Raw genomic sequence first — 21,512 nt, 5'->3', positions numbered from 1 at the left:
GACAACATGAAGATTCCTTTAAAAGCTAGGAATAAAACCACCATATGATGCAGCAATACCACTGTTAGGCATATATCCTGAGGAAACCAAAACTGAAAAAGACACATGTAGCCCAATGTTCATTGCATCACTATTCATAACAGCTAGGACATGGAAGCAACACAGATGTCCATCAGCAGATGAATGGATAAAGAAGCTGTGGTACATATATACAATGGAATACTACTCAGCCATCGAAAAAAAGGAATGCATTTGAGTCAGTTCTAAGAGGTGGATGAACCCAGAGCCTATTATACAGAGTGAAGTAAGTCAGAACAAGAAAAACAAATATCATATATTAACGCACATATCTGGAATCTAGAAAGATGGTACTGATGAACCTGAATCTTCAGGGCAGATAATACAGCATACAGACAATACATCTGCAGCAATACAGATGCAGACATAGAGAACAGAGTTATGGACACAGGCTGCAGAGAGGAAGGAGAAGGTGAGATGAATGCAGAGAGTAGCATGGAAGTATATACACTACCATATGTAAAACAGAGAGCCAATGGGAATTTGCTACATGACTCAGGGAACTCAGACTGGGGTTCTGTAATAACCTAGAGAGGTGCGAAAGGATGGGAGGTGGGAGGCAGATTCAAGAGGCAGGGGACATATGTACCCCTATGGGTAATTCATGTTGATGTATGACAGAAATCAAACCAATACTGTAAAGCAATCATCAATAAATTAAAAACAAATATTAAAAAATCTGTTGTTTCTGCCTGTCCTATAGCTATCCATTCCCCCTTCTCTAGAACAGCCCCCATATTTTCCTTGGGGACCCACTCTCTCCACAGCCTCAATGATCATCCTTGGATGATCTTCTGTGAAGTCATGAACAAGATTTTGCTCTTAAAAAGAGATGCAAGAAAGAGCTTAAAGATTTCAGGTAATGTTTTTCTTTTTCAAAGTTGTTTGGTTATTCTAGGTCCTTTGCATTTCCATATGAATTTTAGAATCAGTGGACGATTTCTACATAAAAACTACTGGAAATTTGGTAAATATTGCCTTAAATCTACAGACATTTTAAAATTTATATTGAGTCTGCTAATCCCGTAACAGGGTAAATACATTTCTCAATTTATTTAGGTCTTAGTTTAATTTCTTTCAACAATGTTTTGCAGCTTGCAGTGTACAGATCTTACGTATTATCTTTTGTCAAATTTATTCCTAGTTTCATATATTTGATACTATTGTATTAGGTTGGTACACATGCAATTGCGATTTCGGACTGTGAATTTTTAAATCACTATAACTAGGCTCAAACACATCTTTATTAATCAAAATAGGAACCATTACAATCAACACATTTTTGCCAATGAGAAATAAGTTTGTTTATTACTGTAGCTTAATAATCTGAGCTTCAAAATTCAACAAACTCTTGAAAGCATTTTCTGCCTCCTGCTGATTGTAGAAGCATCTTCCCTGAAAAAAGCTGTCAAGATGCTTGAAGATATGGTAGTCAGTTGGCAACAGGTCAGGTGAATGTGGCAGATGAAACAAAACTTCGTAGCCCAATTCATTCAACTTTTGCAGCATTAGTTGTGTGACACGCAGTTGGGTGTTGTCGTGGAGAAGAACTGGGCCCTTTCTGTTGCCCAATGCTGGCTGCAGGTGTTCCAGTTTTTGGTGCATTTCATCAATTTGCTGAGCATACTTCTCAGATGTAATGGTTTCACCGGGTTCAGAAAGCTGTAGTGGATCTGACAGGCAGCAGGCCACCAAACAGCGGCCATTACCCTTTTTTGATGCAAGTTTGGCTTTGGGAAGTGATCTGGAGCTTCGATTCAGTCCAATCATTGAGCTGGTTGTCTCTGGTTGTCATATAAAATCCACTTTTCATTGCACGTCACAATTCAATAGAGAAATGGTTGACTGTTGTTGCATAGAATAAGAGAAGACAACACTTCAAAATGATGATTTTTTTTTTTTTTTGGTCAGCTAATGAGGTATCCACTTATCAAGATTTTTCACCTTTCCAGTTTGCTTCACTGTAAAATGGTTGATGTTGATTTTTTTGGCAACTTCTCATGTAGTTGTGAGAGGATCAGCTTCACTGATGTGCTCAGTTGGGTTGCTGTCAACTTCCGATGGCCAGCCTCTGCACGCCTCATTTTCAAGTCTCTCATCTCCTTTAAAAAACTTCTTGAACAACCACTGCACTGTACATTCATCAGCAGTTCCTGAACCAAATGTGTTACTGATGTTGCGAGTTGTCTCTACTGCTTTATGACTTATTTTGAACTTGAATAAGAAAATCGCTCTAATTTGCTTTTTGTCTATCATTTCCATAGTCTAAAATAAATAGAAAATACACAGCAAGTAATAAGTCATTAACAAAGATAAAGTGAGAAATATGCATTAAAATCATGTATAACATAACCACATTTATTTAAGAATGTATTATATTACCAAACAGCAAAGTTCAATAATGCAAAACCACAATTACTTTTGTACTTGGGCTTCCCAGGTAGTGCTAATGGTAAAGAACCTGCCTGCCAATGCAGGAGACATAAGAGACTCGGGTTTGATCCCTGGGTCAGGAAGATCCCCTGGATGAAGGCCTGCCCACCCACTCCAATATTCTTGCCTGGAGAATCCCATGGATGGAGAAGCCTGGCAGGCTACAGTCAATAGGGTTGCGGAGTTGAACATAACTGAGGTGACTTAGCATACAATATATGATTTTTTAACATTGTAATTCTGGATAGCTTGTTGCTGGTATATATAAATATATTTAACTTCTGTATACTGATTGATGTTGTATCCTGCAGGCGTGTAATAATTTACTTATTAGTTGATCATATTGACCATAGATGGTCATACTGTCTGCAAAGAAATATACCTTTTGCTTCCACCTTTCCAGTCTCAGGGCTTCCCTGATAGCTCAGTTGGTAAAGAATCCACCTGCAATGCAGGAGACCCTGGTTCAATTCCTGGGTCTGGAAGATCTACTGGAGAAGGGATAAGCTGCCCACTTTAGTACTCTTGGGCTTCCCTTGTGGCTCAGCTGGTAAAGAATCTGCCTGCAATGAGGGAGACATGGGTTCAATCCCTGGGTTGGGAAGATCCCCTGGAGAAGGGAAAGGCTACCCACTCCAGTATTCTGGCCTGGAGAATTCCATGGATTGTCTAGTCCATGGGGTCGCAAAAGGTCGGACATGACTGAGTGACTTTCACTTTCCAGTCTGAACGTCCTTTATTTCTCTAGTACAAATGTCCAATAGAAGTTATGAGAGCAGGCATCTTTGTCTTCTTTCTGATCTTTAGAAAAGGAAAGGATTTAGCCTTTCACCATTAATTATGTTAGTTACACATTTGTTTCATAGCTGCCTCTTATTCTGCTGAGAAAGTTCCCTTCTACTACCAGAGTTTTGATTTTTAATCAGAAACAAATGTTGGGCTTTGTTAAATGCTTTTTCTATGGCTACTGAGATAATCATATAATTTCTCCTTTGACTTGCTGGTTAGTTATAAATGTATCATTCCATGTGTAATTATTTGGAGATTTTCCAAGTATCTGTCAATGATTTGTGATTTGATTCCACCATGGTCAAAGAACACACTTTATAGGGCTTGAATCTTGATAGATGTGCATAGACTTTTTTTAGTCTCAGACTGGAGTGTGTCCCATCTTGGTAAATCTTCACATGCACTAGCAAGGAACGTGTGCTCTGCTGTTGTTGGGTGATGTGATCTGTAAACGTCAATCAGGCTGAGTTGGTGGAGGGTGTCACCCAAGTTGTCTACATCTTTGCTGATCTTCTGTCCACTTGTTCTACTGACTATTGACAACATGGTGTTGAAATCTGACTGTAATTGTAGGTTTGTCCATTTCTTCTTGCAAGTCTATTAGTTTCTGTTTCATCTATTTTGAAGCTTTGTTATTCAGTGCATAAACATTTAGAATTGCTATGTCACTCTGATTAGTGGATACCTTAATCATTATGAAATGACACTTTTTAATTCCTGATATATTATTTGTTCTATAATTTGCTTTGTCTGATACTAATATTCTCTCTCCAGCTTTCTTTTGATTAGGAGCTAGCCTATCTTTTTTCAATCCTTTCACTCTTAACCTACTTGTGTCTTAATAACATTGCCTTTCTTGGAGGATACAACCTTCTCCTGGTTATAGTCCTCAGCTTCTTCACATACACAACAATGAACAGAGCCTATCAATCTTCCTTCACATTCATGCTCAATTCTCTTCTTGACCTTGATGGGGATTAAATAAAGGCAAATGGTAGGGCTGAGGCAGAGCATACAGAGAGGAGCTTTAGTTCACCCTGCCACAAACACTATCTTATAACTTAGGTTGAATCCCGTCACACATCAGCCATATGTCCTTGGGCATGCTCCTTAACCACTCTGAGCCTCAGTTTCCCCATCAACAGAATGACCTGAATAATGTCGGCTTGGTAGAGTTATAAATATTCCATGCATAACGCCTTCCCCAGGGTCCAAAGCTCATTTGGTGATAGATACTAACCCGCTGTTATTATTACTTCTATATTAATGTATGTACCATACACATGAATATATTTACATTACAAATCAACCTCTTATGTGAGCACAAAGCAGTCATCATACTTTTTTTTTAATTAACTTGCTGTGCCAGGGAGGTAATAAAAGGAATGAAATCAGCATGTTTTTCCCAACGTGCTTGTCATAAATTAAGCCCCTAGTCAAGTGCCCTTCTCATGGAGGGCTGGCTAAGGGAGCTTGCTCTGGAGTTATGTGATTATGACTCCAACCTTGCAGAACCTTGACAAGGAACAAGGGTCCTAGGCTTTCATAGGGCGCTGCCCCTGGGTCTTTTCCATCTGACATATTAATTCCTGCCTCTTCCTGTAAAGATAATTCATGCTCCTTGGCAGCATTGTGGAAGGCACAATGCCTGGTGCCAGGAATCTCCTGCAAACTTCAGCAGGGCCGTATTGTAATGTGCCACTAGATTAATCCAGCCATCTAAGATGTATTTTTTAAGAGCCAAAGGTCTTTCCCATGAATAACCTGGCGAGTATTTGAGCTTCATTATAATTTCCCTCTAATGGAGTTTGGGGAAATGAAATGGGAGTTATTAGCCAGATTTATAAGACTGTCTCCTGAGAAAAGAGGGGATGACCTAGCAGATGAGGTGCACTAGCTAACTCCCTGGCCCAGGAGACAGAGCTGGCCTCCAGTTTGCAAAGACAAAAATATCCCCACCTGACAACCACTTTCCTATGCTCCCAGTACAGGGCCAGCGGTGCTTTCAGAACCAGAGGGAGCGCTGCACACACATCCCCCAGTGGGCTCCTCTCCATGTTCAGAATCCTACCCTGCAAGCCCACTACTGGGTTTTTGTCCAAAAGAATTGAAATCAGAATCTCAAAGAGTCCTAGCACTCCAGCGTTCATTACGGCATCACTCACAACAGTCAGGATGTGGAATGACCTAAATGTCCAGCAACAGATCAACAGATAAAGAAGATGTGACAGGGACATGCAAAGCAATACCATTCAGACTTAAAAGAGAAAGAAATTCTGCAAAATGGGACAACATAGGTGAACCTTGAGGACATTATGCTCAGTGAATAAGTCAATCGGAAAAAAACATGGTTCCACTTATATGAGGCATCTGAAATGAAAAAGTCAAAATCCTATGGTATCAAAGAGTAGAACGCTGGTTACCAGAGACTGGAAACAGAGGGGAAAGGAAAGTTACTGATGGACAGGCAGGAAGTTTCAGTCAAGTGAGACAAACAAGCTCTAGGGTTTGCTGTATAACATTGAACCAACAGTCATAGATTATAACCATCTGATGTCACTTACAGGATATGTGATGTATAGTGACACCAATGAACTTATTTACCAAACACAGAATCACAGACACAGAGAACAGATTTGTGGTTGCCCAGGGAGTAGGGGAGGGACAAATTAGGAGTTGGGGATTAACAGACACAAACTACTATATATAAAAAAGATAAACAACAAGGATCTACTGTATAGCACAGTGAACTATATAGCCAATATCCTGTAACAAGCCATAATGGAAAATTGAAGCACTTGACTATACAGAAGAAATTAACACAAGATTGTAAAGCATCTTTATATCAATAAAAAAATAGTAAATTTAAATAAATTTAAAAAAATAATAATCGATTATATACTTAAAAGTCTGTTGGCAATCCCCTGGTGGTCCAGAAATTAGGACTCAGCACCTTCATTGCCAGGGCCTGAGTGCAACCCCTAGTCAGATAACTAAAATCCTACAAGCCAGAATAACAAAACCAAAATTTTGTTAAGTAGATGGATCTCAAGTTAAGTGTTATTAACACATCAACATTTTTTAAAGTTCATAATAAAGTTAAACATTAAAAAAAAATTACCCCACCATAAGAGACCATCGTGTTGGTGATCCCAGTGGAGCCTACATGAACACATTCTCCTGCTGGTATCCTGGAGAGTTTTTAAACCACCTCCCTGAAGGGCAGACGCACCTTCAGGAGGGAGTATCTTTAACAAGAAAATGGCTGAATGAGCCTCTATTCAACTCACGATCCCTCCAGGAGAGTCGAGAGTCATCATCTGGGGAGAAACAGTCCCAGAGGGTGGGGAGGGACAGGAGGACGGGACCCCCAAGGACAGGCCCAGGACTCTGTGCACCCAGGAAGAAGAGGGGCTCCGGGGGTCGGGAGGGAGGAAGGGCTGTGTCTGCCTGAAGGAGAACTCTCAGCACGGCTCTGAGATCGTAAGGAACTCAGGGTGGAGAGAGGGACCATGAACAACGACACGGACATTCCTACTGAGGACGTGTGTCAGTTCATGCAGGTGGTCCTAACAGAGGACCACAGGCTGGACGCTTAAACAACGTGGAGGCTGGAAGTCCAAGATCAGAGCATTGGCAGGGAAGGCTTCCTCCCAGGCCTCTCTGGCTTAGAGACGCTGTCTTCTCCCTGTGTCCTCACCTGGTCTCCCTTCTGTGCCTGTCTGGGTCCTAATCAACTCTTCTTTTAAGGACACCAATCACACGGGATTAGGGTCCATCCCAGGGACCTCATTTTAATGTAATCACCCTTTATAAAGAACCTCATCTCCAAATACTTTCACTCTCCTGAGGTCCTGGGGGTTAGGATGTCAATGAGTGTTTGGGGGAGGTAAATCAGCCCACTAGGCAGTAACTCTTAGAATTTGTATGCTTATCCTGTAAAGCCCCAATGAGTTCCATTCATAGGTGTTCCCTGGGCTTTCTCACACATCATTCACCTGCACCTGATCTGCAAAACGTACCTGTGAGATAAGTAGCATCACTGCCCATGCTTTAGAGATGAGAATATGAGGCCCAGAGTGGCCAAGCAACTCACCTGGTTTGGAGGCAGGACTGACCACAGCCCGCCTCAGATCACATCACCTGCTTCTATTCCCGGGCTTGTTACAGAAAAATGTGCAGGATCTAGAAGAGAGAGGAGATGATGACTAAATAAAAGTCACTCACAGTCCCACCTGTCAGGACTCTACACACAGACTCGGATTCGGCTGTGCAGTCTCCCTGTCCCACCTGACATCAGCCTCCTTAACTCGAGCTAACGTCCTGAACGTCACTTTGCTGGGGACAGAGCCAAAGGAGAGCTAATGATGCTTGAAAACTGCGTCCATGAGACTTCAAGGGTGGGGACATGGATAATGCTATGGTGCTGGGTGTGAAAAGCTGATTCCTTTCAATTCTGCAGGATGAGCCAAACTGAAACAAACAAAAAAAGACAACACCAGATTGCTAAGTGTAGATCTCTGGCTCAGGCGGAACCATGCGTGATACTAATTTTCCTCCAAGATCACCTGTATTTATTTCCTGTTTCTCAAACGTGCCGTCATGAGTGTGCGGACAAAATGACCTCTGTGAGCAGAAATGAAAACAATAAATGTCGTGAGAGAAAAACTACCCCACACCCACTCGCCACACTGCAGGTGCAATTCACTGATGGGGCCTCAATTCTGGAAGATTCCTCCATATGCATTTGGAAAGGAAAACAAAGGCAGCAGATAGTGTCTGTGAGGAAGTCTCTTGGCAACAACATCCTGAGTGAGAAAAGTGATAAAAGAACCACATTCCTAAAAGCAGCCCGAAGTGGCCATTCAAATAGTAAAACTGACGCAAGGGTTTGAAAACAAAGTCCCAGCTCTCAGCCCGCGTTTCCTGAGCCGGTGAGCGCAGCCAGCGAGGAAGAGGAAGCTGGTGCCCCCAGAACCGCCCCCCGCCCCGGGGCCCTGTGCTGCCACCCACGCTGAGACCCCTAAGGCCAGAGGTCTCCATCCTGTTGCTCCAGGTGGAGGACAATCTGGCTCAGGTGCCCTTGGGGAACCAGACCATGGCTCTGTCTACCCCCACCGCCAACGCCTGGGGAGGGGGGCCACCACCAGGCTCCTAGTCCAGGGAGCAGGGTGCACTTGGACGGGGACCTGGGCAGGCCAGGGTCAGGGCTGGGCATGGGTCCCACCTTGGGCCACCTGCTTCCTGCCGGGCCGCAGAGCCAGGCAGACACAATGGGCAGGCCCCACGTCAGACTCTTAGGGGAAGAAACTCACCCTTTGTGGACCAAGAGATCAGGACAGGATATCTATAACGGTTTAAAGAAAAAAAAAAAGCCTGGGCTGCAACCCCCTCTTTCCCCAAGCACTTCCGAAATGTCGTGCAACACACCCAGCTCTTTAAATATCCAAACCCAGAATAAATGTGCCGACAGCATTTCCCCCGGCAACCCGGGCCCCATGGCTGCCGACTGAGTCAGGCTCCAAGTGACGGAGCTGGAGCGGGCCGCCCAGATCACCAGGCTTGGCGGAGACTGGGGCGCCCAGCACTCAGTGCTCCCACCCTGGTGCCCTCTCCCCAAAGTCCCTGCCCCCATCAGAGGACACCTGGGTGTCCCTAACCACTGTGCCCCCTGCCTTCCCATGATGGGGGGCACTCCCTGCTCTTGTGCTGGTAAATGAGCTACAGCATTGAAGGAGGGAAAGGACCTGGTTCTGGTTCCGAGCAGAACCGGGCTAAACCCTGGCACTGATTCCCATCCTCCTGCTTGTCCCTGGACAAAGTGGCCACTTGGACCCAACGCCTCTATGCAGGGGGGCTGTCCCATGACCAAGTGGGTGACAGCTCTGGACTGTTTTAAGATCCTTACAAATATGTTTAGACAGGCGTTTCTCCTAAGAATTTTAAATGTCTACCCAGTTGAACTATACGTGCTACATGCGAAGTCGCTTCAGTCGTGTCTGACTCTTTGAGGCCACACAGACTATAGCCCACCAGGCTCCTCTGTCCATGGGATTCTCCAGGCAAGGATACTGGAGTGGGTTGCCATACCCTTCTCCAGGAGATCTTCCCAACCAGGAACCGAACCCACGTCTCTTATGTCTCCTGAACTGGTAGCTGGGTTCTTTGCCACTAGTGCCACCTGGGAAGCCCAGTTGAGCTATATATATGTATGTGTGGTTTTTTGCAATTTCTGGTTTTTCGTTAAAACATTTTTTGGCCTCTGGTTGAATACAGTGTCTACCAGACCTCAAGGTGTGAGACAGATACAAGCACAATTGATTTGGTTGAGGTGGGGGCCAGGGCTCAATGCTCATTCACCCAGAGACATATCCTGGGACCCTGAGCAATGGACCAGGTATTAGTAGTATTCTATGGGCTCACATACCTGAGAACCCCTGAATCACCATCATGTGAGTCTGCATAGTGGAGGGAACATCCTTAGGGTTTGACTCACTCCTTCTCTGCTTCCAGTAGAAAATAAGGATGAGAAGAGGTTGTGGACCTGAATCAAAATGGAACCAGAGGTTCAGAGTGAAGTGCGGCAGAGCCAAGCCCAACAGAAATCATTTATTCTTTCATTAGTCAACAAAAACATGCTAAGCACTTACTGTGTGCCAGCCCCAGAACAAGGCACAGCAAATGACATACAGAAAAGTAATTCAGTCTTTATCCATGTGGAGGTTTATGTTCTAAACAAAATTAACATAAATACAAAAAATCATAAATGGAAGGTACAATTTATTTTTTCAGCGATCCATTTACATGAGCTACCCTTTCAAGCAGTGGTGATCCCCAAGGGCTTCCTGGAAGAAGTGACATTTGAAGAAGGGTTTGGTTTTCACAGGTGGCTGGGAGAGGACAGCCGTCTAGAACAAAGAAGCAGCAGGCACAAAGGTCCGAGGCCCTCTGGTCGTACAGGCTAACAGCTCCAGGTAGTGCATTCACGGAGTCTATCAAATGAGGGGTCCCCCTGGAATCTGCCCTGCTGGAAAGCTCAGACGTGATTGGGAAATATCTTGACCAGACACAGGGAGGGAGCTGGATAGAGCAGCAGAGGGAGATCAGATGCCAGGGTGAGGCTGCAACCAGAGTGCAGAGGGCCCGGAACACCAGACAAGGTGCTGTCACTCCACACTGTGAACAGTGGGCAGGGCCAAGGGGCTTTGAACGAATAAGTGACACCAGAGAGTGGCTTTAGGAAGCCAAGCCCAGCAGGGGTGGGAGGGTGTGATGGAAGAGGAGAAAGACACTGGAACTGGGGTGGAAAGTTCCTGCCACAGTGGAAGGGACTGCTGACGGGGCACCTGTGGGTAGAGACAGTGAGGATGGAGAAGACAAAACAGAGGTGAGAGATTAAAAAAAAAAAAATCTCCCAGGAGAATCAGCCAGGCTTGGCAAACCCCTGACTTTGGAGGCCAAGGGACAGGTCACAGGGATTAGCAGGCCTGGTCTGAGTGCCTGCGGAGATGTGGGTGCCTCCTGCACACACAGGGAAGAGGGCAGGGGTGCTGGGGCTCTGTGGACATGTAGGATGCTTGATTTTTAGGCCAGCAGGTTTTGGGCACTGGAGGGAAAGTTGAAAGAACCAGATCAACCCTCGAGCCAGGCCTTCCCTCCATCCTACACGAGTGGATACAAAAGCCCCTGATGCTGGTGGTGAGATGGTCTGCCTTTGGGTGAGGGTCACCGATTCCAACAGCACCCACATTCCTGAAGCTCTTCCACATTCCTGAAGTCCCTCCTCTTCTCCCCTGGAACACGGGGCTCCCAAGGGAGGAAAGCTGGAAAGGAGACTTCCTTATGGCTGATCTGGGCGACAATTACTAGAGCCTGAAAGGGGACTCCCCCAGTACCGTATTTTCCAGCTGAGCCACACTGCTGAGGGTAAACAGCAACCAAAACAATCCCAGTTGCTTGCCACTTGGAAGATCACTATCTGAGCAGTTGGTGGATGGGAACTGTTTTTCAAACAAGCTATCAAAACAAACCCAGAGAGCACATGTGCGAGGCCACTGGCCTGTGAGTCGCTGAGGAAGGAAACCGGCAACCCAGCGGCCCCTCCATCACGTGTCCTCCTGCCAAGGGGAAGGTCCCCCAGATCGCCTGGGGCAGGGAGGCCCGGAGTCCAGCAAGGGAGGGTCTGGAGAGTGAGGGTCTGGCGAGTGAGATGCAGAAACTACCTCTGAAAACAGGGAGGCTTAGGTGACCGGGCGGCAAGCCAGTAGGGCAGGGCTGGCGGCCACTTGTCCATACCATCACCTGAGAGCCTGAAACTCTTGAGTGCAAACATCAGATGTTATTTATAGCCATCTGTTGAAATCCGTGTTACAAGGATTATGATGTTTACAAGGATGAATTGTAGATACCTCTCCTTTCTCACCCCTCCGGCTCAGCCTAGAGATGTTTTCATATGCGGACTTCTCTTTCTTGAGCTCATTTTTCTTTAAAAAAAAAAAAGAAAGAAAGAAAGAACTCACAAGGGTAGGACAACAAATCGTTCTTCTTTAAAACCCTGGTAAGGCCGAGACACCTGAGCTTCCTGGAGGGAAGGGGGAGCAACTTTCTAAACAAAACTCAGCAGGCTGTCTTAAAGGGGTTTGTCTGCAGTCCTGGTGTGGGGGGGATTTTCCTAGAGGGAGGGGAAAAGTGCCCACGGGCAGAATTCTCCCTTCCCTCTGTTCTACCCCCAGCATTCCCTACATAAAACTCATAAACGCCCCCTGACTCTCGCCCCCACTTTGTGTCGGCTGCCCTTATTTGCAAACCACAGGCTGTAGCTCCTTCTCACACAGGCAGGTTGGAAGTTTGGAGGAGTCAGTTTAATGAAAAGGGGGAGTGAGGCAGAGCTAGAGAACAAACTAGTGGCTACAGTGGGGAGGAGGAGGAGAATATAGGGGTGTGGGAACAGGAGGTACAAAACTGCTGGGTTTAACAGGGGCTCAAGGATGTCTTTTACAATACAGGGAAGATAGCCAATATTTTATAATCGCTGTAAATGGAAAGAAATCTTTAAAAACTGTACAAAAATTTTAAAATTGTTTTTTAAAAAAATGAAAAATAGGAGTCCTCTGGTGAGCTAGTGGTTAGGATTCCAGGCTTTCACTGCCATGGCCCAAGTTCAACCCCTGTTTGGGGAACTGAGATCCTGTAAGCTGTATGGTGCAAACCCCACCTCCAGAACACAAAAAAATTAAAAATAAAATCTTGTCAATGCTGGCCAAAAAAAAAAACCAGTGCTTAAGGAAACACTAGAAATAATGTAAAATTCTCTATGGCCACAGCCTTAAAACTGGATTTCTCTTAGGAGTTTGGGGTTAACAGATATACACTACTATAAATAAAATAGATAATAACAAGCTACTGTATAGTAAAGGGAAACACATTCAATATCTTGTAACAACCTATGGAGAAGACTCTGAAAAAGAACAGGCATATATGTGGTTGGTTGTGGTTTAGTGGCTAAGTCGTGTCCAATTCTGTGACCCCATCGACTGTAGCCCGTCAGGCTGCTCTGTTCATGGGATTTCCCAGGTAAGAATTCTGGAGTAGGTTGCCATTTCCTCTTCTGGGGATCTTCCCAACCCAGGGATCAAACCTGGGATTCCTGAATTGCAGACAACTCTTTACCATCTGAGCCACCAGGGACCACGCCAAACAGATGAACGGACCAGATGAAACGTGGACAGTGAATGGCAGCAGCACGGGTGCAGCTTGCAGATGTGATGCTGAGTGACACGAGCAGACAGTAGCTGGGGCATTTACCTGAAGACAAAGCGACACCTAATCCGTGGGGATGGAGGTCGGAAGAGGGGTCCCACAGGGCTACTGCCTGGGAGCTGGGATGCCCCATGTCTTGGTCTGGGGGCAGCTACACAGAGTATAAAGGTTAAACAGTGACCCAGGTGTGTGTAAGACCACTGCACTGCAGGCAGGCACCTCCACAGAACATCTTAAAGCAGGATGTTGTGTCTTACAGGAGCATATTTGCTTCCTTAACCTAGACAGCATATTAAAAAGCAGAGATGTTACTTTACCAACAGAGGTCTGTAGAGTCAAAGCTATGATTTTTTCTAGTAGTCATGTAAGGATGTTGAGAGCTGGACCATAAAGAAGGTTGAGCAACAAAAAATGGATGCTTTTGAACTATGGTGTTGGGGAAGACTCTTGAGAGTCCCTTGGACAGCAAGGAGATCAAACCAGTCAATCCTAAAGGAAATCAGTCCTGAATATTCATTGGAAGGACTAATGCTGAAGCTGAAGCTCCAACTTTGGCCACCTGATGTGAAGAGCTCATTAGAAAAGACCCTGATGCTGGGAAACACTGAAGGCAGGAGGAGAAGGGGATGACAGAGGATGAGATGACTGGATGGTATCACCAACTCAAAGGACGTATGAGTTGGAGCAAACTCCGGGAGATGGTGAAGGACAGGGAAGCCTGGCATGTTGCAGACCATGGGGTCACAAGAGTTGGACACAAATGAGTGACTGAACAACATTTGCTTCCTGTTGCTGCTGTGACAAATTATCACAGAAGCAGTGGCTGAATGTGTGATGACTGAAATATGTGATTGCCCTGGAGGTCAGAAATGAACCATCAAAGCATCATCAGGCCTGAGTTGCTTCTAGAGGCTTTGAGGAGGAGCCTCTTCTTGCCTGAACAGCCCCTAGAAGTCACCTGTGTCCCTTGGCCCGTGGCCCCTTCTCAGATCACTGGAGCCTCCTGCTTCTGTCATCACACCCCAACTGCGCTCAGGTCTCCTTCTACATCTGGATAATCCATAATAATCTCTTCATCTTAAAAGTCCTTAATTTAATCATGGCTGCCAAGTTTCTCCTGCCATATAAGGTCACATCCTCACAATGCTGGGCATGAGGACGCGAATGTTTCCAGAGGGGGAAGGGGCATTATTCGGCCTTCACAATAAGATGACATGGAGGTCAAGGCCAAATAAGACCACCAAATGTATTAATTATTAGGGTAATTAATATAATAGCTGCTGTTGGAACACAAGAACCCCCAAACCTCCATGGCTTCATATAATAACAGGGGCTCTTGTTTTATTTTTATAGGTTTTACGGCCATGCTGTGCAGCATGTGGGATCTTAGTTCCCCAACCAGAGACTGAACTCATACCCCCTGCATCAGAAGCGTGAAGTTTTAACCACTGGACCACCAGGGAAATCCCCTAATCTAGGCCCAGCATCCCCATAGGAGCCTTAGACAGAATTCAGGTGAGCTGTGAACCCAGATGGGAGAAAAAACCACATCTTTATTTTCTCTAACTTAGCACTTTCTTCAATAATAAATGCAGTCAATAAGTCACATTAGTACTGGTAGTATTTGTAATAGAAGTTAGACATTTTCACATCAAGTTACAAGTTACTTTGTCTATATCAAAATACCCTTATACTCATCGCTACTTCAAAAGGATTCTGGTTATGAAATCTCCCCCTGTATCTTATTTTATAATGGACTAATAAAGAAGTGTGCATATTAAATTATCACGATTTTCATATTTTACTAACTGTATTTGACTATGAATTTTAATCTAGTACTCTATTTTACCCACTTTCAGATAACCCCCCAAAAATGCTTTTTGATTAAAAACACACACACATTTCTGGGGAGAAATCTACAGGCTTCACCAAATTGACAGAGTGGTCTGGGGTACCCACATAGACACACACAAAACACAAAAGAGGCCCTGAAATGCGGGTGTCTTTTTTGCTCCTAGAAGTATAAAGCAGGCCGGGTGGCCCCCTGCACCGCAGCTGTCCCACTGGGAACATGCAACCTTCAAGTGGCCCCACAGGCCGTGTGGGTGTGCGTTTCTTACCGGGGTGGGAAGCTCCCCCATACTCCCTGAAGCAACTTCTCCTTCAGATCACAAGCCTGGGGCAGAGGCTCCCCCAGGTCTGCAGGGAGTTATTTATGGAGCACACTCCCAGCAAGCCATTTGGGCCGGGGTCCCCAACCCCTGGGCCATGGCCTGTTAGGAACCGGGCCACACAACAGGAGGTAAGTGGTAGGCGAGTAGATGGCAGCTGCATCTGTCATCGCTCACATCACCACCTGAGAACCATCCCCCATCCCCCATCCTTGGAAAAACTGTCTTCACCAAAACTGGGCCCTGATGACAAAAAGGTTGGGGACCACTGGTTTAGGGGACAAAACTGCTTTTTTCAGAGTGTGGGGACCAGGGTGGCCTACACACACCAGTCTAAAGGCTTGACAGGTTTTTATGACTCCTCCAAGCTCATTCTAACTCCACCCTTACGCATCCCCCAGACAAAGCTCGAGCTCCTTGCTCTCTCCTCTCCAAGCATAATGAAGGCAAGAGTCCCTGGTGTGCTCTGCTTTGGGACTGGCTTCCCACACCCTCCCCTGAGTACACAACCCTCGGCGCTGGCTCACACCTCAGACCTTCCTGACTGCTTCACCACTGGGCCATCCCTGACCTCGCTCTCGGTTGCCCGCAGTTCCCTCAGGGAGGTTCAGACCTTATCCTCCGGCCCTGGTTCCCATCACACCTGGACCGCCTCCTCTGAGCTCCTCCAAGACACCCCTGTGCTACAATAGGTGGTCTTGCCTCATCCAGACACAGTGACTCATCCAGATGTTTGAGGGGAAGAAGCAGAGACCCCACCCGGGCCATTTATCCTTCTTTCTTCTTTGAAGTCTTCTTCCAGATTCCCCGTTCTGGTAAAGGCCAAAGGCCCTTCAGTAGAACTAGAGGAAGGGTGCTTTTCCACTCACAACTGTTGACTCCAGGCTCCCACTCATTTGGGCCATTCTTCTCGGTCCAAACTACAATCTTCTTCCCTTTCCTCTCTCTGTAAGAATCCCTAACCCCCTACTCCATGCCTCTGAGAAAAAGGGGAGCCTTGTACCCTAAGAAGCTCATGGTAGAAGGTGCCCCTTTCTTATGCCACGGATACCAAGAGAATTTTCTACCCTTCCCTGGAAAGAGGAGCCACCAACCAATCCTCACTCCCACCCCCTCCAGGATGACCCTCCTGAAACAAGAAACCAGGGCTCAAGTCCAGGATGTGGAGTTGGCCGTGGGGTCTGACTGTGGGTGGGAATGTTAGGGGGATACACGTCCCTCCCCGTGGCCCCACCTGGCCCCATACATGTGCTCTCCCCCCTCCTCTGGCCCCCACAAGCCCTCTGACTTCCCTGTAGCTCAAACAGTAAAGAATCTGCCTGCAATGCAGGAGACCAAGGTTCAATCCCTAGGTCAGAAAGATCCTCTGGAGAAGGGAATGGCAGCCCACTCCAGTATTCTTGCCTGGAGAATTCCATGGCAGAGAAGCCTGGCGGGCTACAGTCTGTGGGGTTGCAAAGAATCAGACATGGCTGAGCGACTAACACACACAGCCTCCTGAGTCCAGATCTCCAAACCGGGGCTGAGAGCAGGAGGGACTCACGTCTGTGGCAGGAAGCCCTGTGCCCACTCCCTCTGACCCTGAGCCATCTGCCCCCACCCCCACTACAGGCGGGCTCCACACCCAGCCCTCCCGGCCCAGCGTCTGTCTCCTCCATTGGCCCCTGCTGCCTTGCCTCCGAGGCCCTGCCTGTCCCTCCCCTCCGTTTACAAGGCCCAGTGACCATGGGATGGGCTTGGTCCTGCTGCCCCCTCAGAACCACGGTTCAACGTGGAACTCACCTTCTTTCCCTGACTCCGCTGCTCCCCACGTACAGCACCCAGTGGGTGGTCTGCGGGTCATCGACCCCTGCCTTCCCCACCACCACTGCTGCTCCAGCTCTGGCCTAGCTTCTGGATGTGTCTCCGTCGCCACAAGTCCCTCCTTATGCCCCCATGGCCACCTCCTCACCAGCCAGCATCCCTCCAGCACTTCCCTGACACTATCTACAAGGAGCCTTGGGAATACCTGTCTGATTATTTCATTCCAACCAACTCTTACCTGTTTTGAGGCTCTAAAATTCTCTAGGCTCCTCTTTGCCCACAGGCTTTTCTCAGTCTGGCCCCAGCCCACCTGGCAAAGCCATGCCCACCTTCCTCCTCCCACACCCCCACATGAACACCCATGTACCCACACGTGCACACACACATGCATGTGTAGACTATGCCCATCTGTTCCTTCATATGTGTGATTATTTACAGAGTTGACAACTCTTTGCACTTGGGAGACGACACCTGTCACCATTTCTTAAGCACATCACACACAGCTTTTCTGTGCTTCTCCCTCTCCACCCCCTGTAACTAGGCTCCACAGCGCCCCCTGTGTGGCACCTCGACTGCTTGCTGGGCGGAGTGAAGACCCTCTGCATCTCTCATGTGCGTGCCTTGGGAGAGGCAGGGGGGTGGAGATGATGACCCCTTTTGGAGGGGACAGGTGTCACCAATCATATGTGTCCCAGGACCAGTACTGCAGATCAGCATGCTTGCTACAGGAGCGAGTGAGCAGATGTCCCCACAGCGTTCCAAGTGCTCTCGAAGCTTCTCTGTCACCCCCAGGAAGCCCCAGCCCCCGAGTCACCGGGCTGTGAACACCAGGGGATGATGCTGTCTCAGGCCCCAGCAGAAGCGAGGCAGTGTCCTGGAGGTGGGGGGTCGGGTAGGGGGAAGGGGCTGCCCTGCCTCCTATGGCTGCTGCTGAAACTCACCACAGTCACACTCCTTCCAACATCCCTTACACTTGGCTGGAGAAACAGAAAAAGCCCCAGTCAGCCCCTGACGTGGCATCACTGAGACCCCAGCCCATCATCTGAGGCCTCACTTGTCCCTCCCGTCCAGCTCCCCCCGGGACCAGGTCATGGGCAAGAGGTGAGGGGTTTACTCCCAGTGGGTGCCTGGACTTCCCTGGGGTGGGGGACAAAGGAGCCAGCGTCCAGAGCCTCCTCCGTTGTGGCCTGGAGGCTCTCACCCCCCCATCTCCTGCCCTGTCGGAAGAAACACTGCAGTGAAACATTCAGGACTTCTATTTTTTGGAGGAGTCCCACTTGGCTTACAGGGTTTTTATTTTTTTTCCTTCCACTTTAATGAACCAAGTATTTGGAAAATTAGCTCACAGAGTCATGCCACCGACACCAAATTAGAGCCATCTGTACAGATAAAACAGTTAGGAGCTTTTGTGCCACTGCGGGCCGAGATGTATGGCTCATTCAGACTCAGAGGGCCCACTTTATCCCTGAATTCCTTTTTTTTCCCCTAACACAGAAGAAGCCTCAGTCAGCGCGTAGGAAACAGGAAGGAACCCGTTGTTTTAAATAGCAGACGGCAGAGAATTGACTCATTATGGTCTGTTCATTCAGCGAGTGACAGCCAGAAGGCAGCCCGCTCGCCACCCCCCTTTCCCTGAGATGCAGGTCAGGGGGCATGGCCAGGGTTTTCTCACAGTCTGGAAGAACCCAGTGCAAGCCCTTTCCAAGGGAATTGGTGAATGCCAAGGTTTCTGTCTTGCCAGGGACTTTACAACATTAGTGTCTTTAAAAAAAAGAAAAAGAAGACAAAAACAAGAACGCCAGTAAAACCCTACAAGAATAGCCGGAAGTCAGACATCCTGTGTTTCCCTTCCTCAGCCTGATCTACTCTGAGGAGGCAAACACCCTTTCAAGCCTTCCTTTCTTATCTTGGCAACAGTCTATTTTCATTTCTCTGGGATGTGAGGCAGGGGGAGGGGGTGGCCTCTGGGGGGACAGGGCCCCCCCTCAAAGGCAGCCTCACGCAGGGGCAGGCGGAGCCCTCGGGGCTGTTAGGCTCAGGAGCCCACGGTTTAATCTGTCTCAAATCCATCACTGTGACACCCAAGCACACTAATTAGTCCTGCCTGAAGCTATCCTGACCTCTGAATTTAATTTTTTTTAAGTGCACTGTGTTGTTTTCAATGTTCAAATTGGAATCCAGGTGTCAAGACAGGGCCTGAGGGAGATGAGAGCATGAGACCCCAGGGTACTGCAGCTCACATCCGCCCTCCTCTGTCCGCATCTTCTTGGTCCAAGGAAACCCAGGGTCACCTAATTTCCAACAGATGAGCTGGGGGACCTTGAAACTGACCTGCCTACGTTCTCCTTCCAAGGCTCCCCAGCCATGAAAACCCGCAGCCTTGAGATTCCCCAGCCCAGAGTACCACACCTCCCAACCCAGGCACCATCAGTCACAGCTCAGAGAGGTATTTGGGCTCTCGTTTTCACCTGAAACTGACAATGATTCATGCTGCCAACAGGAGTAATCAAAACGTGGCTCCACAGCCTGAAATTGTGCAACCATGATGCATAATAAAGAATTTGAAACAGAAAAAAAAAAAAAAGTCACTCCAAGTATCAGTACAACCCTGGACCCTCACGGAAGCGCAGTGAGCAGCATTTTCTGGTGACAGTCTTCCCCGCCTTGGCCCCCTTCTGAATATGCCCCACAGTTAGGGCTCTCAGATCCTCAGGAGGTGGGCTGAAATCCTGGAGGCTGAGGTTAGGGGAAAACTTGCCACTTTTTCATTTTCTTCAAAGCCATTTTGCAAGCCTACAGGTGTCAGTATAAGCCAAAGAATGGGTCTTGTCACAGATGAAAAGTCAGAGTAACCATACCCTTTCTTGTCTAAATCTGGACACTGTTGATAGTGAAAAGGAAAGCTATTTATAATTATGCTGAAACACCAAGTGTAGAGGGTGACTGTCCCAGGCAACCTGGGACGTACAGTCACCCTGTGAACTGGGAGCTCTAAACTGGTGCTGGTTCCAATGTTGGTCATCCATTTGATTTCTTTTTAATACAACACCCAAGTGACCCTAAGGCTGATGGGTGGAGGGGTTGAAGAGGGCAAGGAAGGCAGGGGTCAGCCAGCATGCCTGACTAACAGCCACGTGAGAGTTGGGAACGAGTAGCAAGGGGATTTTTTCATCCTGGAAAGGTGGGCTCTGCTATGGAATGGAGAAAACCAGGTCACTTTTCTTGCATGAGCTGCCAGCTGCTCTTAATCAAGTAATTCAGTTCTGCCAGCATCCTCTCCAGCTGCAAAGAACAGCAGAGTCCTGAGTCCTGAGGTTGGAATTGCAAGCCAGCCTCTGATATCTATCAAGGCAGACAGACACACTCACTCATTCCTTGGCTTTTGGTCCAAAGAGCCAAGGTGAATGCATTCTCCATTGTCCTCTCTGACAGACACAGTGACAGATCCACTGATCTAGATGCTCCCAGTCCTGAGCAAGGCTAGAGGACCAGACTGGAAATCCTTCTCAGTTCAGTTCAGTTCAGTCGCTCAGTCGTGTCCGACTCTTTGCGACTCCATGCATCGCAGCACACCAGGCCTCCCTGTCCATCACAAACTCCCGGAGTTTACTCAAACTCATGCCCATCGAGTCGGTGATGCCATCCAGCCATCTCATCCTCTGTCGTCCCCTTCTCCTCCTGCCCCCAATCCCTCCCAGCATCAGGGTCTTTTCCAATGAGTCAGCTCTTCGCATGAGGTGGCCAAAGTACTGGAGTTTCAGCTTCAGCATCAGTCCTTCCAATGAACACCCAGGACTGATCTCCTTTAGGATGGACTGGTTGGATCTCCTTGCAGTCCAAGGAACTCTCAAGAGTCTTCTCCAACACCACAGTTCAAAAGCATCAATTCTTTGGTGCTCAGCTTTCTTCACAGTCCAACTCTCACATCCATACATGACCACTGGAAAAACCTTGACCAGACGGACCTTTGTTGGCAAAGTAACGTCTCTGCTTCTAGGTCTCCCATAAACCCACCAGGCCAGCAGTATTTTAAAAGACAACTTCCTCTGTCTTCAGAGGCAAATTATCTGAAGTAGTTATATTTTAACTTTTCTCTCCTCAGATCTGCTCCCCACTTCCACCAAAATCAAAAAAATCTTAACAGTTTGATGGAAACTTGCTCATTTATTTGAAAAAGGTTGTTCTTTTCTAGGGTAGAAACACTTCACTGGCCTACAAAATAGTATTCTATTACATACCTGATCCCCAATCTATGATCCAATGGTTACAAAGATATAATTATTCTTCCAGAAACATCATACACTGAGTATAGGATCCAAGAAAACTCCTTTATTTTTACAACATATTACTTGATAGGGAAAAAGGTCCTCTGTGTAACCATAAAAAGAAACAAGGAATATGCATATTTTTAGTATCCTCATATCAACTGGACTGAATAACAGATTAGAATTTAAAATCAGTTTTTCTCTAGAGTCAGTC

General features: G+C 47.0%; 1 long non-coding RNA gene across 1 annotated transcript; it reads right to left on the bottom strand.

Moving 5' to 3' along the window:
* Positions 1 to 331: 331 nt before the first annotated feature.
* LOC139036605 (uncharacterized) lies at positions 332 to 16,260 on the bottom strand. The gene is made up of 4 exons (XR_011489424.1): positions 11,709 to 16,260; positions 9,728 to 9,844; positions 7,397 to 7,485; positions 332 to 2,343 (listed from the first exon to the last, which is right to left on the bottom strand). It is a non-coding gene; the product is annotated as an uncharacterized lncRNA (long non-coding RNA).
* Positions 16,261 to 21,512: the final 5,252 nt, after the last annotated feature.

Source organism: Odocoileus virginianus, chromosome 9, assembly GCF_023699985.2.
Source record: "Odocoileus virginianus isolate 20LAN1187 ecotype Illinois chromosome 9, Ovbor_1.2, whole genome shotgun sequence".
Classification (NCBI taxonomy): Eukaryota; Metazoa; Chordata; class Mammalia; order Artiodactyla; family Cervidae; genus Odocoileus; species Odocoileus virginianus.
The sequence above is the reverse complement of the archived record's forward strand: the minus strand, read 5'-3'. Positions and strand labels throughout refer to the sequence as shown.